Source organism: Amblyomma americanum, unplaced genomic scaffold (genome assembly GCF_052857255.1).
Source record: "Amblyomma americanum isolate KBUSLIRL-KWMA unplaced genomic scaffold, ASM5285725v1 scaffold_423, whole genome shotgun sequence".
In the NCBI taxonomy this organism is placed as follows: Eukaryota; Metazoa; Arthropoda; class Arachnida; order Ixodida; family Ixodidae; genus Amblyomma; species Amblyomma americanum.
In genome coordinates this window covers 1-7,626 of record NW_027526894.1, presented here as the reverse complement: position 1 = coordinate 7,626, position 7,626 = coordinate 1, and the positions used below count along the sequence as shown (strand labels likewise).

General features: G+C 47.4%; 1 pseudogene; it reads right to left on the bottom strand.

Moving 5' to 3' along the window:
- Positions 1 to 667: 667 nt before the first annotated feature.
- LOC144112573 (scoloptoxin SSD20 pseudogene) lies at positions 668 to 6,213 on the bottom strand (annotated as a pseudogene).
- Positions 6,214 to 7,626: the final 1,413 nt, after the last annotated feature.

The window sequence follows — 7,626 nt, the reverse complement described above, 5'->3', positions numbered from 1 at the left end:
GATGCCAACCGTCATTGTTCGGTGGCCTCCCTAATTTTATTCCACGAACTTCGTGGATTCCTCTTTCCGCTCCAGCGGTTTACTCCTTTTACTTCTTTTATTTTTGTACTAATGAGTCCTTCTAACTTATCATCTAACCTTTACATCGGACGTTTCTTTATTGCTTCCTCTATGCCGGCAGCTATTAGTGCTATTTGTTCGTCTTTTAAATCTGCGTACCTTTTTTGACCTCCCTGCATTTCTATTTTCAGCAGGGCTCTCAAGGGGAAACTTTGCGCCACCTGGTGCGCCGCTTACACAAAAACATTGGGCATGCAAGTGCTCCCACTTGTTTCGTGCACAGAACGTGTTGTTTTGTTTGGTCTCCAAACGCCCGCTAGCACAGACGCTTAACACCGAAGAGCCAAAATTGCATTTCCCCTCTCCCTACAGAGATACACTGCACTGTCTTACTGAACGGTATATCGCGTTAAGTACTTTATTTTGGCAGGTGCGTCAACAGGAAACTTCTAGCATGCTCAAGATAACAGCGTCATACGTTTTTGAGTGCGTAAATGCCAAAAAATAAACGGCTGTGACGATGAGGGCAAAGGGGCGGCATGAGTTTGAATGCACAACGTGACGCACGCGCGGCAGGCGCTTTCCTGCGCGAACCGCAGGCGTCTGCCTAGGCGGGCTGCCCTCCGTCTGCCGAGGCGACGGCCAGGTTGCGGTAGTCCCCGCACGCAGTATATTCGCCGGGGCTCCTCCTGTGTATAACCACCACGGTTCCTAGCCACGTAAACGGTGCTAGGTTGTGGCCGCGTTCCTTTAGCGCGTACAGAACATCCTGCGAGAGAGACGAGAACGGCGTGTTGTCCCATTATCAATTCCTTCTCTTCAGCAATGCAGCTGAACTGTGGTCAGTGTCCATGTTCACTCCAATTCCCGCGCCCTGACGAGGCCCTGTCCTTTCACATGCGTTTCCTTTGTCGCCTCTTGTGACTTGAAGCCCTCTTGTGAGGTGCCGTAGCACCCCAAGGGACAACAGTAGTGATAAATTGCGTCAGCCAATGTGCCCGCGATGTCATATGTAGGCCGGAAAAGATTCTGGCGTTAATGCCCTTCAGCGGCCCGGTGTCTTCGCAGACGTGGACACCTTCGGAAAGACACAAAGACTCCCTTTAACAAAGTCGAACGAATGTCCCTCGATGACCAAGGAGTACCCGTGTCTGACTCGCTACACGAGGGTCACAGGTTTGCGTGTTGTGTTGTATTAGGTTTTATGGCACAAACACAACCAGGGCCCTCATGCGCCAAGCTTGCGGTCACAGGTTTTATTCGCATCAAATTACCTCAGTTTTCTTTTCAGAGCAATTAATTTACTTTGCATTATCACATGCCACAACAACGTTTGAATCATGTTGTAAGCTTAAAATTACAATTTCGGTAATGTTGTATAAACCTGTCTTCAGTCCTATAAACCTTTCTTTACTTCTATAAATCTTTCTTTATCGCCACATCAGGTGTAACATCAAGACTCGCTCAACCAATCAGGATTTTCTCGACACTCCAACTACGGCGCCATGTTCCCCGCTGAACGGGGCCCTTAACGCTATCGCGTTAAAACAACTGCTCTAAAGTACTACAAGCTCTATTAATAGAGAAACACATCACCAAAAAATCTGTCAACGATGTTGTACCGAATTAAACCGCAGAACAAAGCGCTTTGAGTGAATGCCTCTCATGAGACAATGAAAAACTTGCCGCGGAACGTCATATCGTGCGACAAAGGAGGCGATGCAGAACCTAATTGCTGATATTTGTGTGAAAACAAGATCAGAAAACCGGCTTTCACATCTGGCATCTGTCATGTGGCGTGTTTGCGCTCACACACACACTGCTCTGCAATTAACCTTGGGAGATATTTTTGCGGCACGAGAAACTATACGACATACTGACGACTTGGAACGCTGCCTGATATTTCAGCCTGCGTCTCACTACCTCGATGCAGTGCGCCAGCTGTTTTCCACACTAAACATTGTCGGCTAGGTTGCAGCTTTCACTTCCTACTACTAAGAAAGTTTTACTAGTCTTATTAAGAGCAAAGCCGGCGGCGTGTGTTCGTGTGCGTTTAAGTGTGTGTGCTTGCAAATGGTGCAGAAAATCCTAGCGATAGCAGAAAAAATAGGTTAACGTCATGAAGCGGCCGTAGGACACGCACAGCAAGCTGAGCACCGCCATTTCAGACAATCTTATGCATGTTCGTTCTTCTATATGTACCCCCGCTGGCTAAGGTCAGTGTGTCGCCAGTTTTCCCGACTTGAATCGTGCTATAGTTGTGAGCAACAGTTTGTCGTACAGCGTACCGGGTGATGTCATACGATTTCTCGTTGCATACAGCTTTCATGTGCCGGTAAAGTTGAACGCTAGCTTCTGACAGGAGTTGGAACCGACGACATATGCACCTTCAATTGTACGCCTTCCCAGACTATTTACCTCTTCTGTTAAGGTGCGCTTGAAATGTCCGCCGAGACGTGAGACTGCTACACCGCATTTCCTTCCCTCAAAAACCAGATTTCGTATCAAAATTGTGACGCAATGGTTCGTCTTCCACCATTGCGGGTGGTTCCATACGACTGCTCATTGCATACGTCTCCTATATAGATTGGATGCTAGCTCGCGACTGTCCAAGCTTTTCCCTCAGACCTGTGTGGATTCAGCGTTCGTGCAATCAGCGCAACTTGCGTCGATGTTGAACGCTCACGAAAACTCACTAATGCTTTCGCCTTCCACAGCACGTAATCATTCTTCATTGCCCTCTGAATTTGATCGCCAACAGAGCTCACTTCAAAGCTTTCTCTGCGTAATATTGGCGCTGTACAGCATCGAGCGGTGCTGCGTACATTCACGAGTTCCACATTTCAGACCACTGCTATCGGCAAGCCCGAGCACATGCTCCCGTTGCGTTTTTCCTCATATTTCGCGGGCTCTCTTTTCGACAAGAAAAATACATAATTTGTAGCATATATAAGATAAAATGTGATCAATAAGACTTTTTTTTTCGGAGCTCTACAATGCCGCAATAGAATTTTTGCCTGCAATGCACTAGCACATACAGCTAATCTTTATAAAGGATTCAAATATTAAGGTAACAAAATATAAAAATATTCTTTTCCTATATTCAACATATGGTTGTATACACAGATACACACACAAACCGAGCACTTCTGGGAAAGAGCAATATACAGCTAATGCAGTAAAAAATTACTGCAGCAATCTAGAAAGAAATGACACATGGGAGTGCTTAAAGACGTTGTCTTTTTTTAAAAGAGTCACGGTATAAAAACCAGTTGTGCATACTGAGCTCAAAGTATTTTCATACTCTAGGCCGCATCGCGTAATCTATGCAACGACTCAGGCCTACAGGAATGAACATAAAAAGAAGTATTATATCCTAAAGCATCCTCGAACCTTTAAAGACAGCGTACATCTTTAGCAAAGAGCATTTCCGCTGCCGCTGTGCACCTATATCAGTATAAAAGCGACTATGGGATCCGCTACGTCGCCACCTTTCTTTCTTCGACCATTCAGCGCACGGGATACAGTACCTCCGCCGTAAGACCGTGTCTTCTCCATGTTCGGTCCAATCAGCGACTGGCATTTTGGTCAGTCAGCGTGGCGCTTTCTTCAGTCGTGATGTCACTTCCGTCTCGCCAATCAGTCACCCCTTTCTCAGCAGTCAGCGTGGCCAGTTGTAATGACGTCGTGTCATAACACAAACAACGGCACTGACGCCGCAATGCATAAAACACGGGCTTACAAGCTGTCGGTGTAAAAAACAGAGCAGCATCTGCAAATGCCGACGAACTGGGAAAGCCTTATGTGGCGACAGGCGGGGGGCGCTTACCAGGTCTGCCGTCTCCTCGTGCTGAACGACGTCGCGCGGGAATAGCTGGTTGTGCAGGCGCCCCGCATCGATGGCCTCCTTCACGGTGTGCTCCATCCACAGGCTGCGCACCATCACCTGCACCGACAGGGCGAAAAACACTCTTCGCACGAGCCGGTCGTGTGGCAATATTCAACTAGAAGAGAACATAGTTCGTCTTCTCCAGGGTCGGTTTCTTAGCGGCCGTCACTTGGCAACAAGGTCAATAAGCCCGTTTTTTTTTTCCGCGCGACGGCCACTGGCGCTTGAGCAAGTTGACGTGAAGTGCGGTGTGAGTTGCATTCTCATCAGGTAGTGCACGTGGGTGTTAAAAAAGGGTTCGATGTTTTAACCCCGAAATTCCACATTTAGGATTTTGAGGACAACTTAATGCCATCACTGTCTCGTGCTTTAGTATGTAGCGCCCGTTGCGACGCACTCTCGCCACCAGACGTTACTCCCTCCGGGTGCACCGCTCGACAACGAAGGAAATGTTGGCACTAGTCTGTGCAGCGCGAACAGTAGAACGTATTCGGGGGTGCGTCTTCCTAACCTTAGATCCCAGAAGTACACAATTTTACCAATGCTTAACCTTGTTAAGCAACGCACAGAACTCAATGGCAGCCTCTTCTCGCTTTTTCGCTAGCAGGACGAGAGAATTTTCGCACAGTCGTTGACACGCCTGTGTAAAGCTCACGAACGGACCTAATAATAATAACAATTGGTTTTGGGGGGAAAGGAAATGGCGCAGTATCTGTCTCATATATCGTTGGACACCTGAACCGCGCCGCAAGAGAAGGGTAAAGGAGGGAGTGAAAGAAGAAAGGAAGAGAAAGGTGCCGTAGTGGAGGGCTCCGGAATAATTTCGACCACCTGGGGATCTTTAACGTGCACTGACATCGCACAGCACACGGGCGCTTTAGCGTTTTTCCTCCATAAAAACGCAGCCGCCGCGGTCGGGTTCGAACCCGGGAACTCCGGATCAGTAGTCGAGCGCCTGATCCGGAGTTCCCGGGTTCTGTCTGTATTGCATTTACGACAATAGGCGCAGCCTGGCGTAGCCGATATATCATTTAAACGACAACTGCATAGGTTTTAGAAATCGACGAGCTCAAAGGGGTCGAACGTGTGAAACTTGAAGGTAAAGCAAGCGAAGTCCTTTTGGGCTAGCATTTGAAATGGTTTCGTAATCGCAGATTAAAATCGTAATGGCATTCAAGTTTCTTCGCAGCATGCACACAGCGCCAAGTGGAGGGATGCATGATGTTGTCATCGAAGGCACCGGTGCATTTCCAACGCATAAACGCTTGTTTTGATGGAAAAAAACAAAGGCCACTGAATCTCAAGCCGGCCTAGTGTTGTTTGGCAGCATCAAACGAGGCATCCTTGAAAGGTGCCCAGGTGCAATGGTGTGGTTGTTCCTTCGGGTACAAGGGAGCGTAGGGGTGTACAACTTGTACAACGCTGCAGTAGTTCAATCTTGCGTGCTTTTAAGATAATGTGAGCTATTCGATCTTTTCATTAAATGACAGCAGCAGCGCTCATACGAGCTGATAAGACTGCAATTTGCGCCCTCATAATTTGATAATTAACTGAATTATTTCAACTGAAGCACGAAGAGTCACTGACTCCAAATAGAGGCCCGCTGAAATGGAATATATAAACTTGGATAAAGTATGTGCTTAATGGCAAGTAAGTACTGCGTGGAGCAGTGGTGCCTTCTGTGTTAAACTCTGTCACCTCAGCAGCTTTGTATGACCTTCATGTTATGTGCATTCCACAGCAGTGGGTATTTTCATCCCGGCAATTTCCGAAGGAACAGTGCTGCTATCGCCGATGACAAGTTGGTCTTCTCCCTCTGGACACACGTGCATCTAAAAAAGAGCTCTTCTGAGTGCTAATTCCCCAGCCTGTCTGTCGTCTCAGGCTTGAAACGACTACACTTGCAGCCATCATGCCGATAAACCTTGCACCGCGTTCTTTTTTTTCTTGGGAGAATTCCAGGAAGGGAAACTCGGAGAGGTGGCTGACAGTGCTCGATAAGTGGACAAGCCCTTTTCCGGAAGAAATCATCATGCCTGTGCAAGTGCGGATATGATGAGCTGCCCGCCCGTGGCACTGGCGGCGAAGAGGACATCCCCGCGAGCGTCCACCACCACGACGGGGCAGAGTGACGACACGGGCCGCATACCGGCCCGGATGTAGTTGTTGCTGCTTGCCCCCAGGCCGTACACGTTCTTCGCGTACGGTGTCGAGAAATCGTTCATCTCGTTGTTGTACCAGATGCCGGTCACTTTCGACACCATGTGGGCGCCGAACCTGAACAAGGCGCGCAAGCGGCTCAGCCACTCAATACCTTGGCTCTGCGAAGCGGGCTCGCACGTGTGTACGCTGTGACCAGTAGGGCAACCATAAATAGCAAACGACGACACGGAACGGCCATTGGGTTTAGCTCTAGATTTTAAATTCACCATAAAAATTCCGCTTGTAGCGAGCGCAAGAAGTCTATATATTGATTTCCTTGTCTTGCGATAGTGCGTAGTCGGGAATGTGCAGATTGGTTCCACATTCCTCGTGCGAACATTTTACCGAGGTACTGGAGACTAAATGCCCTGTACTTACTGCTAAAGAGGCACTAGAGCGCCCAAGCAAAAGTCATTGAGCATGCCGTAAAAGCTCACATTTCAATAGATGCACTGAATGAAACCATGAATAAGGTGCCCCGTGTTTTCGATGTTTTGCAACGAAAGCTGCCTATTGACTGGTGCAACCCATCGTTCACTACCTCAAAACGCTTCGTTTATTTATTTTTAATCCTAGAATATCATGCATGTCGCACCCCCGGGAGACGCGGCACATGTGTAATCTACAGTTAGACTTGTGGATAAGGAGCTATCTCAACCTGTGTCCTTTCTATTGAGCACTTTGACAGCAGCCGTAAATGCGATATAATAACTACCATCACAATTCGAAGCCACCTGATTGTATTTTTTAACATAACAAAACCCTAGTTGCACATCTAGAAACGCCTTTTGCAGTGATACATCCCGCAGGCCGTCTTATAGCCCGCTACACATCACGGATCAAACTAAACGGATTTAAGAACTTATCTACGACCACTGGACAACCGCCGCTCGGAAGATTGCCTTGCGGTCTATTTTCTTGCTCTTTGCTCATATTCACCGCGACCACAGCGCGGCACTCCAGTTTTCCGATCACACCGCCCGCGCGCGTGCCAGCTAGAGAGTAGGCCATACAGATATCCCCGCAGAACAACGCTATTTTAAATAGTAGTGTTTATCGTTCCTGGGTAAAAGCCATCACTACGTTCATACAGCTTCGTGCATCAGCGAAGATAACAGTTCTCGTTAATTCTGAGTCCCGATGTCAGTTACCGATCAGTTGAATGTTACACCTCCTTTATAAAAATGATCAATAGGCAGCTTATAGACTTCTTATAGACTCTTTTGCCTTCCTGTAGCTATTTCTTTTTGCCTATTAATAGTCTATAGACTGACCATAGATCTATATATCGTCTATCGACTGTCTATAACGTTGGTATTGCCTATAGACTGTTCTCTCGTATTTGTATGTAGAAAGTCCATAGAATTTATAGACAGAAGTATATGGACAGTCTATAGACTGTTAAAAAAATTTTGTAAGAGCTGCATGCGGGACATTCTAGGGGCTAATAGTATTCGAAAGTCCAGTCTTGTCTC